The sequence below is a fragment of the Cylas formicarius genome, unplaced genomic scaffold (assembly GCF_029955315.1).
Source record: "Cylas formicarius isolate icCylForm1 unplaced genomic scaffold, icCylForm1.1 PGA_scaffold_1__22_contigs__length_36826433, whole genome shotgun sequence".
Lineage (NCBI taxonomy): Eukaryota > Metazoa > Arthropoda > Insecta > Coleoptera > Brentidae > Cylas > Cylas formicarius.
The window spans coordinates 7,035,752-7,051,034 of NW_026844264.1; positions in this window are offsets into that span (position 1 = coordinate 7,035,752).

The window sequence follows — 15,283 nt, forward strand, 5'->3', positions numbered from 1 at the left end:
ATTCATAGAATTACCCATGGTGAACCCATACCGTAGGATGTTCCGAGTAATAGGCAAAAAGCAAAAGGTTCTTTGTTTAATTAATGAAATTAGATTGCAAACAGAATCCGATAGTTCACAGGGGTGACAAATCATCTCGGAAGAACTTAAAAGATTTTGTTTAAAACGCTACTGCATTCAACTTCTGACTGGCCTCAACAAAATGGAGAAGTAGAGAGACAAAACAAAGACATCTTAAAGAAGTTAAGGATAAGTCATGCAAAAAATTCAAATCGGAAACAAGACTTGATAGACTATTTAATTATGTACAACAGCACTCAGCTACCGGTAAAACACCCAGTATTGAAATGTCTAAACAATAATTTGCTGCTGATGATGTCAGAGACAACGATAAAATAGAAAAATAAAAAGGAAACCAGTACGGACAGGAAAAGCAAGGCTAAAGAAAATGATATATAGAAATTGGCTATAAAGTATATATACAAACCTTGACTAAAAATAATGAAGTAACTCTAACGTTTGATCCGATACCACACGACGTTATCGCGAAGGGAAATAGTAACATAGAAATAAGACACAAAAATTTCTTGTAATCATTGAAAATTTTATGCTTAATTACTAATTGTTTAATAGTTCTTTTTTGAAAAACCTATAATTTTATTTCATTATTGTTTTATATTTTGCAATTTCGCTAACTAGTAAACGATAATAGTAATACCGAGTTTTCACGATTACTAAATTTTGGAAAAAATAGAATGCTATAGAACTAAATGTGCAAACCTATTTACCTAGAAAATAATCAAAGTATATGGGAAATTCACAGAGTATTATTATCATCATAATTATTATTATTATTATCACTATTATTTTCAATAGAAAGGTAATAAAATGTTTCTAGAATTTCAAGTTAATTGATAAATTAGCCTAATAAGCCAAAAAAAAAAATTAGTTTTTATAAAGTGATGTCAGAAGAGATTAAATAAAATTGAAGGACCGGTACATTTTTTTTAAAGGCAGGTTTACCGGCTCTCCAAAAATACCAAAACTAGGGCCAATAATAAATTGATATGTGACATGATTGAATGTGCACGTTTGTAATATAATTACGTCGACATCAATTTGAATTTTTCGTTCATTTTGAATATGTAGGTTCCATTAAAAATTGTTTTCCAACAGAAGACCGGAAAATGGCTATCGCAAAAAATTTAAAAAGTCCAAAGGTTTACAATTTTTAATAAGCTTTTCGATTTCGTTGGAAAATATTGACACTAAGGGAACATAACGACTTTAGTAAATTAATTTTGGTAGTGATCGAAAAAACTTCGAGGACAGATTTAATAACAATTTTTGAATTATCTTTATCATTATCATTAACCCTACTTGCATGAAACATTGCAAACTATATCTACTGAAGAGAGTATCAAAACTCCAAAGAAATTATCAAAAAGCATACATGAGATTGTAAGTAAATAAATTCAATAAATCAAAGCTCAGAAATCTCTTAACATTCTGAATATCTACGCAAAATCCAGATAACACTTCATGAGAAGAAAAAAATGGAGAGTTTGTAAGGAAATAATTTTCGAAAATCAAAATTGAAGAATCCCTTTATATTTTAAATATCCATTTAAAACCAAGATAAGACTCCATGAGAGGCGAGTATCAATACCCTTAAACAAAATTATTAAAATACAAATATAAACTTTTATTTGACCACGCAAACCCAAATTGAGAAATCTTTTAACGTTCTGAATATCCATGTATACCTAGATTATACCGCATGAGAAGAGAGAAAAACCGAAACCCAGAGAACCCCAAAAAAAGTTATTATGAAATGTCAAATCACATCAGACGAGTTCAATTTCAATTTCATTTTCAACGTTCAGAATATCCATGCATGACCCAAATAGCATGTCTTGCAGTTCTATGCGAAGGTGCTCTATATGTTTTTGCTGCCATTTACCACTACTAGCTATAAATCTCAACAGTAGGTATCCCTCTAGGTCACCACATGCTCGCCGTTGCATATTTATTAAATTAGACAATCATTATTTCTTGCGTTTTCGCTCGGACGCCATAATCAACCATTCACTGTTTACCACACCTTTCATTAAATCGCCATTAATAACGACTATTTCGAGACGTTTTTTGACCTTACGTTTTCTGACAACAAAATTAAACGCGTTCTAGTAAACAATGGGTTGTATTTTTCCCATAGTTTTCCATCGGAACAAATAATCACAATAGACAAGGAATAATTAGATTCCTGAAAGGACGCTGAAGATGACGGAATAATTAGTAATCGTGCATAAACATTAAGCAAACGTATTTTAATTTAATTTAATTAATAAATGTTGTTAATATTTTCAAAACTAGCTCTGGTTTACGTGAAGTAAGTCGTAAGAAAGACAAAAAGACTATTCTTCTTTGGTACGTTTCGCCTCTATATTAAAGCTTTTTCAACCGTACCTGACAGAATAACTTTTACAGAAATTATACATTGAAAAATATTTAAAACTTGCTCACTAATGAGATAATGAATTGTACTTTATCGTTGACTCTTCTTGTACAGTGGTGAATTTTTAATAGCAAAGCTATCGAAGATGATTTTCATCATAAAATTTAATTTTCAAATTATTTGCATTCTTTTAGAGTAACGAAATCCGACCAGCATTAAGTGGAGAGAACGATCAACCAAAACGAAAAATATCAACTAGGCTCAAAGAACACGAAAGAGCCGACTAAGATAAATAAACTCATCAGCTGTTGCCGAATACAATCAACAATCACGAAACCGGACATAAAGTTTTACTCAATAAAATTAAAATTCTTGCATGTAATCAATTCTTCCACCAACGAAAAATCCGAGAGTCTATAGAAATCTTTAAACAACCTAATAATAATAATCATCTTTATTTCAAATTGTGTTAGTATATTACAAAATACAAAAATACAACGGAAATTGCGTCTAATATCTAGAGATACTATACAATGAACCATAAGATATAAAAATTCTTACATTACTTTCTCACAATAGTCTTTTATTGACTAGGGTTCTCTCAGAGTTAATCTATGCATTGGGTAACTTACATTTCGCGGTCTAGTGTTTGGGATGATATATGCAGTTCGAAATATTCCCGATTTTTAAAAAAGAAATTGAGTGACTCGTAAATATAGACACCGTATACTGTCATTAAACCTTCCATCTGAAAAATTCCTCGACAACTATCTCCACACTTCATCTTTTTAATTAGCCTCATAACTATCTTCTGAAGTTCAAATAATCTTTGTACTGCGCTGTGCCCTCCCCAATAAATAATTCCATATTTCAAAATGGACAGAAAATTGGCAAAATATAAAATTTTTGTTGTATTGTAGTCCTAACTACTCTAATTCCAACAAACAGAATTTAACAATTTTATTAAACTATCAATATGCCCATTCCAGTCCACAAATTCGTCTATATTTACTCCTAAAAACTTTACACTATCTACTATAATGATAACATGCTTATCACATTCCAAATAGGGTGGTTTATACAATTTACACTGTGTTCGAAAGAAAATAGCGTGTGATTTATCTTTATTTAAAATTAATTCGGTTTCTTTAAACCAATTGTCGGCTTTTACAAACAACTTACTACCATTGTTCAGAACCTGAGTAATATCTGTACCATCCACAAGTTTGTGTGGTCTGCATACCACACAATGCTTTCACTATTTAGTTGTGTAATCGAATATATGTCATTTATATATATATATATATATATATATATATATATATATATATATATATATATATATATATATATATATATATATATATATATATATATATATATATATATATATATATATATATATATATATATATCCATTTCTTCCGGGTCACCCATCTTATATAATGGCTTGATTACAGCTCTTTCATCTGGTGACACCGGTCTGAGGAACATTGTTTGGTTGTTAATTGGTATTTTACAACTGTTTAAGCTCCGATTGTTGATTAGATCTGGTATAATTTATAATAAATACTCATTATAACGATTTGCTACTTCCGTAGGGTCACCTTGCATTTGCAGATTACTTTTGTTGTTTTTATCTAAAATGTCGTTGCAAATTGACAACAAACATTTTGTTTTATTTGTTTTATTATCTTCTGTCTGTATTCTTCAGCTCTGGAGGTTTTTAAGAGTTTGTCGTATTCTTTTTTTGTTTGGTTATAAAGCGATTTAAAATAAGCATTATTTCTAGAGAGTATAAGTAAAATGTTTAGTTTAATTTTAATATCTAGAATTTGCTGGTTATTTCTATCAGAGTGGTTTTTTCTTTTATTTATCAACTTCAACGGGAAATAATAATTGAAAGATCTACCAAAAGGATTTAAAAAATTAGACCATGGTCCATTAACGTTTTGTTCTCGGACCTTATATACATCATTCCATTTCTCTTCAGATATACACTCTAAAAATTTTTGTTTATTTTCGTTTGAGAAAATTCTCACATAATTAGACTTTTTGTGCCACGGTTTTAATAGAAATTCAATTTTCTGTGCTGTATGGTCCCAGATAAATGTATCTAATACTAAGCTATGTACAAAATCACAATTTACAAATATATTGTCTATACAGCTTGATGTCTCTAAAGTTATTCTTGTGTTTTGAAAAGTTGTAGGCGCTATATTAAAAGACGACAAAAGTGAAGTTAAATTTGTATCATTGACATTGCCCTTTAAACATTTCTATGTTAAAATCACCAGCCATAACAATTTTTTTCTTTTCGTTAATAAATTGGGGCAGTACCTTTTCGGTGCAATGTAAGAAGGCATGTATATCACCCTGAGGTGGTCTGTAGATTGATAGCACTATAAATTGTTCCTCAAACAATATACAAGCAGATATAGAGTCAAGCTCTGAAGAAGCCAACAGGATGATTCGCAAAACATTAGCAAGTTCGACTCAGAAAAAAGCAATGCAGGAGGAATCCACAAATTTTGTAAAATGTATTACCGCAGCCTGTGGAAGTTTCTTTGAAAAATTTAAGAACACAATCTATTTACAGAGCAATATATGGTAATATCAAAACAAAAATAATATTTAGTAGCCAAAGCAAAAGTCCATTCAGTCTGCAGTTTAATATCTCACATACATTTGACAAATGAGAATATCCAAGTACGCTAACCAATTCGGGCAGTTTATGACGTTAGGTAACAATTTATAAATGAGTATAACTGATATGCACTTGCGCCTCCGTTCAAGACCATTTGAAATAAATTTATTTATATAAAATGCATATATACGAGGTGTGTTCAAAAAGTAAGGCGACTTTCGTAATTGTACGTACATTTGATATTCGATATTTTTTTTATGTTGGTACACATGTCCCTAGCATATGTTTACAGTTTCAGCCAGTTTGCACGTTTACTTTGTGAGACAGAAGCGTTAGACGTATTTTGTGTGCTAAAATTGAAAAAAGGATTTGCATATACTTTTATGTAAAAAATGGAATACAGTGCTGCGATGGCGAACGTCACTCACTGAGTGGAAATCCTGTAGTCACCATTAACATTAATTAACATTAACAATTAGCATTAATTCTGAAGAATGATTTGAATATTTTATATCCTATAATTTCTTTAAAAATGATATGCAATTCAAAATGTTATTCTTTCAGGTAGGGTCGAAAAGCGTCAATGTAGAGTTCAAACGTCTCAAAGAACAGCCTTTTGGTTTTTCCTACGGCGTAATCTCATAAAACACGAAAGCCAAACAATATTTTCAAAACTTTTTCATATTTATATTCTTGCTCACACCAACTCGTCAATAATGGACATTTGCTGTAACTTTTGAAAAGTGTTGGATTTTGTACATTTAAAATTACTTCGTTGTTATCATTTGTTGTTTTTTCACACTCGGAGCGCAGTCTTGGTGGACAAAATTTTCATGGAGAAAGTTTATAATCGAAGCTTGATGACCTCTAGTGTAATTACAAGCTTGGAACTATGAATTTTTTCACAATCCGTTCTTTCGCGGTATCCTATTTTCTTCTGGGTAACCCAGACCGGCTTCTGGGAAACGGAAAACAATCAATTGCGCGGGAAGCTATTGTTCCATTTGCAAAGAAAAAACTGTTTTCACTTCGTCACATGATAATTTGGGTGTTTAACAAATCACATCCATTGTGCGCGCTAGACGTCTTCAAGGTCTCGTTTAGGAAGAAAATGAAAGTGGTTCTAGAGGAAGTACGTAAAAGTTTTCATTATAATACTAATGACCGGGCGGGGCCGCCATCTACGGGAAAACGTAATTTTCGCTTTCAAAGATGAATTTGGTGTTGACTTCTTCCAGTACGCATGAAATAGGTATGTCGGTGTAATGCTTAATGAAAATGGCTTTCCCAAAGGAGATTGAGAAACAACGTTAAGTGTTTCTGTACTGGCCTATGTAAATCTAAAAGGGAAACAACGTATAAATATACTGGGTTATTCAACTTATTCGACACGAAGTGTTGTTTTTAGGATTTGGTTAGAGACTAACTAATGTGAAAAATATACAATGTGTTTAAAAGATAGAAACAAACATTTGAAAAAGCTGTATTTTAGAAATATTTGAATTTTATACAGGATATCTTAAAAACACGAAATGTATCAAAGTTTTATTTTTTTATGGATCACCATATATGCCATTTCAGATGAGTTTAATACAGATTTGATGAATTGAAATATATGAAATTAAACTTAAATTGATTATTTTCTCAGCCGGTCTTTTCCTTTTCTTAAGCAAATTAAAACGGGGGTATAATAAATTATGAAGTTTTATGTAGCACTTGTAAAATTTTTACCAACTTATGCAGAGTGCCTAAAAAATAAGATCAAATAATCATTATTTAAACAATTATAATTAGTTCGTTTCAAATGTTCAAATGGTTAATCGATTGGGTTCAAATTTTTCTAAGTGTAATGTGCTTACTGTATTGAATCGACTAAGTGAGGTTAAAGACTTGGGGATCGTATTCGATTCCATACTTACTTTTATACCTTATATTCAGCAATTAGTATTATCGGCACTTCAGCACTACCTGAACTATTAGAACTCCGAACTGTTGATACGTGAGATCTAAATTAGAATATAGGTCATTGGTGTGGCATCCAGTATATCAATGTCATGCCGGTTCCTTAAATACTCAATTTTTAAAGAAGATAATATGTATCCTCACAGAGCAGGTCACCATCAGGTCCTATTACGGAGGATCGGGAAATCATCTCTGGAGGTCAGGTCAAATTTCTGTATGGGCTTTTGCATGGTGCGGTGACCTCTGAGTAGTTTTTAAGCAAAGTAAAATTTTACGTCTTCACAATTGAAGTCAGATTTAGGCCTACATTCTATCTCCTTACTCCCAGGAAAAATGTTTTATATCAGTCAACAATTATGTTGATGTGTGGTATGGTCTGTTCATAGATATAAGAATGTGCCCAAACGCTTTAGAACGGATTATCCAAGGATGATGATGCAACAAGATTATTATTATTAATTAAGGTATTTATGAATTAAGCAATTATTAATTATTAATAAATTGGTCACTTTCTTATATTTATGAACAGACCATAACTTCAATATTGTTTTAGATATGTTATTGATATTGTTGACGGTTTTTTGGTTCACGCGCAAAGCTTATAACTGCTTAGAGTACGTGTGCGAATAATTAGCTTGCTTGTATTTTGTACTGTATTTTCATTATTTTTCCCTTATTTATATATTATCTTTAATTGGGTGTAAACTTGTTGAAAATATATCTGCATATTATAATTTTGCTGTGTCAATAGCAGATGTAAAATTGTCTATCGACTATGAACAAAAATTAGTTTATGTATTTAATACACACACTTGGGTATGTTTCGCACTTTTGGGATACCCTGTACAACATGAAAATATTTTTGAAAGATGTGCCATTCCAAAAAGAGATTTTTTTTTAAATGAATAATGAAGGATATAAATGCATAACGTTTATACAAATCTTCACAACAAAGATAATTTTTGCACTATGTTATAATTTTTGCTAATAAAAAATCTTTGAAATGCTTTAAGGGTTTACATATCTGTGTATCATTTAGTAAGGCCATTCTATTTTCAAGGGAACATTGGGTTTGTAAACATTTTTAGATTAGGTTAGAGCTACTAGTAACAAAATTTGCGTATCAGAGATTTTTCAAAAACAAAAACTTTACAGGATGTCTCCCAACTTTGATCCAGGCCCTGTATACAAATTCGGAAGGCAGAAATGAGTTCTACAGTTAATGTTATATAAGAGACGGTTTTCTCATTTTCGATAAATTATTTGGTAATTTGGTATATCTTAAAATCTAAAAGGACTACAAAAATTATTTCAACGGCACCTTTAATCTCAGGAGAAATTAGTACACTGGCGCGAAAACCGAAACTTTTCATCAATAAAAGTAAAAATAACGGGAAATGTTTTTTAAACAATGGGTTTGCTCATGTTTCGCCAATCATCCTGTTTTCTTCTTCAGAACTTGAAACCAGTTTCAGTTAAACTCTGAAGAAACCAACAGGACATTGGCGAAACGTCAGCAAGTTCGACTAAGCAAAAACCGACGGTGGAGAAATCCAGATTTTTTTCAAATATTATAAATAGCCTGTGGAAGTTTCTTTGATAAATTCCGTCCTTCCAGAAAGAGTATTCTTCTTTTTAAGCAACAAAAAAGTACTCAATTAGGGCTTACCATCTCCTGAAATAGACGCCATATTGCAGTCTTCAGGTGAAATTTGAAAAATAATCCCGAATTAGCTGTTCCAGAGTTTATGCCGGGTTTTTCATTTCCAGGAGGAATCGATGTATATATAAAGGAAGTTTTTCATTATCCAATTTAGTTTTCAATGTATTTGCAGTCTTTTGGAGTGGCGAAGCATTAAATAGAGAGAGCGATCCATCAATTTTGTTAAGCTCAACAATAAAAATGATCAAAATATCGAAACAAGGATCGAATGCTGCGATACTCTGATTGAAATATTTGGAATATTGAGATGGCAAACACGAATTTCGACGTAAAAAGTGACGATAGTGTTTCCATACCATGAGTCAGCTTTTTGAGTTATGTTTATAATATTGCCGTGTGGCGGGGTTGGGGGGGTATGGAGGTGTCACCTTACTTTTTGAACACAACTCATATACCTATTGGATATGCAATATCAGATTTGAACACTAGCTATTTCAATTTTTTTTTCTGTACTCTATCGACCACGAGAGAGTAGGTTTAATTGCATACACATTACTGCACCATCAGCAAATCCAAATTTGTTAAGTTTTTGAAGTAAAGCAATGTGACTAATTGCGTCAAATGAATAACCGAATTCGGTCTACTTGTCTTGATTATCTAGTATTCTTGTTATATCTTCTAATTATAAAAGCCATGCTGAGATAATGTTCTATACAGAGTTGAAAATATGGTCATACAGAATGGCTTCTAGTATTACTTACGTGACTTTTAAAAATAAGACGTAGATTGGGATAATCGTGATACAATTCTTATGTATGAAGTTTTATTTTCTCAGAAAAATCTTGAACACACTTGTAATCGTTTGATGTCAAAAGAAATGGTTGAATTGTATTGTATTGCAAGTTAATTTGAAATCAACATGCATAGATATAGAATGGAACTATCAATGCAAATCTTTATATATTTTTTGAGCTATTTTGAAGAGACTTCCTTAATTATTAGTTTGATGGAACATTTCCTCTGAACGACTATAAATATGTACCGTTTGTCGCCTTCATATAAAGAGTTCGTTAGCCTCACACGCCAATCGCCAAAAATGGAAGTGCATGCAATAAAACGCCCCAGTTTACACAGTGGGCGGATATTTATACCCTGATAGACGAAAACATCTGCCTTCCGTATCTGGGTCATTCGCAAGTCACATGAGTTCAATTTTCGAAGTAAATTTTTGTCATATCATTTATTGTAATTAACTAAGTTACAAATTAATTTTTTCCTAGTACATTCCAGCGGAGAATAATTATTATCACTATTATTTGAAAAAAATACTCTTGAACAAATCAGCAATTCCAAACTCTCATTCCGTTGAAATAATTAACAGATCACGAATTAAATCAGTGTGGTATACGTGGGATTACACCCGGATATATAGTTCACGAGTCTTGTAAGTAGGTTTTTTCACGTCGATTAGCCTTGTTTTTTATTTATTATTAATATTTACGAGAACATTTAGCAATAATGTGTTACCAGAAAACTTCCCGCTTTTATAAATAGAGCACGCATTAGTAATTTTAATACGAATTGGCAATAAAAGTATATTGTAGCGAAATTTAATATTGCAAATATTTCCTCTCTATGCTTTCACATAAGAAAACAAAATTTGGTAAAGTTCATTAAAAACTTTTCAAAGATTCCTCCCTGAAAAACCAGTTTAAGTTATCGACATTTCTTTGTCCAATGTTAGATCGAAAAATAAACTGCTCACTAATCTGGTGAGGATTTCGAAGTTTTACAATAAAACATCGGTACCTACATCATAAACTATCTTAATGACAACAATGAGCTTGATAAAAGCTGTCAATTTTTATAAACATTTTAAAGATTAATACTCCTATGTGAAAAAAATCATTAAAGTATTTGATAAGGACACGGTGTTGTCGAAACAATTGTCATGTCATAATATATAATTTCGTGAAAATCTGAACTTTTAGTTCTTATTTATTTTGATTAAAGTATCCAGTAAAATTGTTGCTATTCTAAAAGTGCACAACAAAGAACATAAATTATTTTAATATTATTCATGAAGGCTTTCAATTTTTGTGTACTACTCACATTACTGGTAAAAACAAATTCCATGTTTATAATCGATAACTTTATAGTCAATTGAAATGCTTCATCTCGAAAAGACACTCGGACTGAAGGCTTATTAACGGTCCAACTTATTAGTCAATTATGACACGAAATAATATAAAAAGAGTTTCCATATTTTTAAATTAGTACAATGGATATTTGAGTTTGTAAAAAATAGCTTTTGAAAATGTGGTATTGTTACTAGCAACCGTTATTCTTTGAATCTAATTGGCATACGATGACCAAGTTTTGTGGTGATTTTCCTTATAACATTATTAAACCATTTCTTGGTGGAAACTTCGGTTTGAAGTTTTCTTTTCCATTCTATTCCATCATTGTACCTAATTCTTTGTCGGTTTCTCACAGACCACCCTCGAAGTCATCCTCTAGTGTCATTGCTAACTGAGAGGCATTTGACATTGTCTCAGTCTTAAAACAATATTTGGCAAAGGATTTTTAATTCAACAATTTCACCCACCCCTTGTTGATAAAACCCTTTTCACTAGTAACAAATAACATTTTTTTAAATAAAAAGTTTAAATTTAAAATCTAAAATAATGATATGTGGATGGAGACTTTTGTAATATAACTTTGTTTAATAGTTTTATTATTTAGTTTAATTTTTCTTGTGTAAGTGATAATGTGTGTGTAGTAATGTCAGTTCGAGAGGTTGCGATTTATATACTTTAAAACCAGTTTTGGAATATAAATATAGCATTTATTTTTAATTAACACTTAAAAAAGTAAGAGCTCTTTTTTTTAGCATAATTTAAAATATAAAAAGCAAAATTTTTACAGCAGATAGAATTAATATAACTCTCATTATTATTATAATTCACGAAAGCATTTTATGTTCTTATTTTCCACAAACGGATTTTTTTTGCAAAAATAAATATTCCTTCCGAATCTCCGTTCTTCAAACATTGTCAAAAACAAGAAAGTACTCGAGTTTTAAGCCAGCCTGCTAAAGTCATTCTTGTCTGATCGAATGCATTCAAATTGCATCGAAATTAAGTTCGGAGTACTCCAAGAGATTTGTACTAAAAAATATTTATTCATGCCAATTTCACAATGCCAGTAATCATCGACAAATTAATTAACGGATTAATGCCAACTAATCACTAACTCAGACTTCGGGAATATGTTACTCATAAGCTTAGGAGACCCCATGGTACCTTAAGACGTATTTATTCCCAGGGAAACAATCCTCCCTGTAATTCCTTGGTCCTACCTTTGTTAAATCACTGCCGTGCATTCTGTGGTCCATATTTTGATTCATTGTTTTGAAGAAATATGCAAACGATCATACTGAAATTACCTTTCTCTACTCCCGTCTATAAAATACTTAATTACCTACCGATCTAGCGTGCGGGAAGCGTCACTTTACCACGTCAGTTTCGTTTCCCACGAATCCGAGCCACTTCAGATATTTCCGAGATTTTACTGCACGGATTTGAGAGCAATCGGATGTATTCGGAGATATTTCCCACGCTTTGTCATGTCTTTATTCGTGTTGTTTTGCGAAAATGTAACCAAAACCTAACGTTCGTAGAAAAAGTATAGTATGCAACACGTTCGGTAAACGTTTTAACTCACTCACTCACGCTCGTGTCAAATAAACTCGTGAGTCAAATGACGTTACCGCACTTGTTGTATTTTATACTATTTCAGAATAGCTTAATTTGCATGACAGACTCAAGTGACATATGCCACGTTTTTATTATAGCACTATTAAAGAGAAGGGTCTTCCTTATCTATTTTACAAATTTGTCCTGTTTCGACGGCAGCTGTTGTATATGTATGATGACCAAATGTAAAACCTGTATGCAGAGAGCTTCTACTGCCTAGGATCCGCATAAGATTTAAATACTGTAGTATAAGAATTTACTGGGATTCTCTCAAATAGGACCCCAGATTCTACAAATATTTTGAAAAACTGATATGAAAACCACAATTGTTCCATTTATTCATAAGCAAGTCGTTTACAGGACATGAATCGCCCGTAGTGTGTGGAGAAAGGGCAATTTTTTTCCAACAATGCAAAGTATGTATTTAGGGCCAAAAGTTTTCTTGCAAATCGGACATTCAAAGAATAACACTTTAAAACCAAAAATGATACTTTGGCTCTCCTTGTAAGACCAAAGAGAGCGTACACAGCCTTCTGGTGCGCCATAACCAAGCAGGTGGAGGCGACAAAGCTGCTATGCGCCAAGGAGCCACTATTGAAGCCACTAAATAAAGCTCTATAGCCACTAGAAGTCACAGCAGATTCTTTGGGTCGCAGTGACAGACACGCCAATTGTGAACTTTCCGTTGAACCTTGAAACTACCAATATTGAGACTCAGAGAGTAAATAAAAAATTCCATCATGACTAACTTTCATCATAGCGTTTTGTTATGCATACGAAGAATTTGCTTTTTTTATTATTATCGTTGTTTTCTCTCTCTATTGTTAGGTGCGGCTAAAGAGGCACCCGTTTGCCCAGAGTGGAAACACCGAAGGTGGATGAACTAAGATTATACTTGGTCAACAGCATAGGATCCGAAAGGCAAGTAGGAAACATTAACATTTCTAGGCATATCAATATAGCAAAAGATAGCAAAGATATGGCCCCTAATCTCCTTCAACCTTAAGTGGTCAGGGGGTACTAAGGATCCAAGGGTGAAAAATTTAAATTGGGACATGGAACGTGAAAACACTGTATAAAGCCGGCAAACTGTCGAATGCCGAGAGAGAATTATAGAAGATGAACTGGGACATACTGGGCATGAACGAGGTTCCATGGAAGGGTGAATGATAAATCACCACCGAGAAAGGAAACAAACTCTACTACTCAGGAAGCGAAAGAAAATGAAGGTGTATGTCAAAAACTTTATACGAGAGAGTTATGCTCTAAGCTGAATGGAAAGCCTTTTGATTTGAACCTGCTTCAAGTATGTGCCTCTACAACAGACAGAGGAGAGAGGATGGGTTGAAAGAATTCTATCAAGATATCTAAGAAACGCTAAGAAAACACGCAAATGAAAACCAAAAGCGGCAATACCAACAGTACGTAGACGCCGAATGGAAGTCAAGCACAAACAGTCAACAGACGTGGAGAATGCATGAACAAATATTAAGAAATCTCTAATAAAATTATGCCCAACGAAGTTTTAAAGAAGAAAAAGCCATGAATGAAGACCAAATATTATAACTGATGGATGAAAGGCATTAAAACCAAAACAGATAAGATAATTGAAATTAATATTAAACAAGCAAAAGAGAAATGGCTGAGCGAGCAATGTAATGGAGTCGAAAAACTGCAACAATAGTACAGAGATAGGGAATTACGTCAAAAGATCAAAGACTAGCCACCGACAGCCCAACAACTTTCACTAGTGGCCATCGAGAATAACGAAATCGAACTGGACCTAGATAAACAGCAACAATGAACGACAAGAATATCAACACATCGACAAAGGCCAGAACATACCTATACTCATGATAGAAGTACAACGGGCTATTAGAGAGGGTAAAGACAACAAGTCACCAGGTGAAGACGGAACTGTGGCTGAAGAGTTCAAGACCTTAGTGAAAACATAGTTAAACGAATGACTTGCTTCTGGTGGTAAAATCCGACAACAGAAATGAATAGCCATCTAGACCACTCAAAAGAGATCAGAAGGAGAATTGGCAGCAGCAGGATTCCTGAACATGCGTAACTTTTTATGTCTCGTCAAGCTGTTCACACCAGTTCGACTGAGAACCCTGAAAAGCTTCAGTTGCAGCTAATCCTGGAAGACAAAATTGAGATTAAGAGAAGTATAGGCAGAAAGAAGAAATCGTGGCTCAGAAACATCAGAGACTGGACACACGTTACACACACTTCATCAAGCCCACAATTAGGAATAGGAGAGAGGGGGAGTTTTATCTCGGTATGTACCGGCTTAATTAACCCGCAGAAAAAGCCTTGCTTCGGTGTGCGGAGTATTAGAACCTTGCCTACAATGTGGTAAGTTTGTAAGTAGTGCGTTGCATAGGTATTACTAATTTTTCTGATAGCTCAAGCTGTTGAGGCTTTTTAAGCTTTTCCGTCACTATCCCTGTAAACGAAATCACCAGAGGAACCAATCAAATCTCTTCAAGCTGCCAGATATGTTTCAGATCGATGCACAAGTTCTGGTATTCCCAGATCTGCTCACCCTTCACTCTTCCAGATTGCAGGTTAAAAGGCAGGTAAAATCGATTGAAACGACTTTTCTTTCTTTCTTTTTTTGCAACTACTATGTCTGGTCGGTTGCAATCTACAGACTTTTCAACAAGGATTGGGAGACCCCAATATATTTAAGTAACCTCCTTTTCGGGGCCTGCAGTAGGTGAGTATTGATAGTAGAGTGGAGGCTTGTCCCGAAGGTTGTGCTTAATTCCTAGCTGTCTATGCAC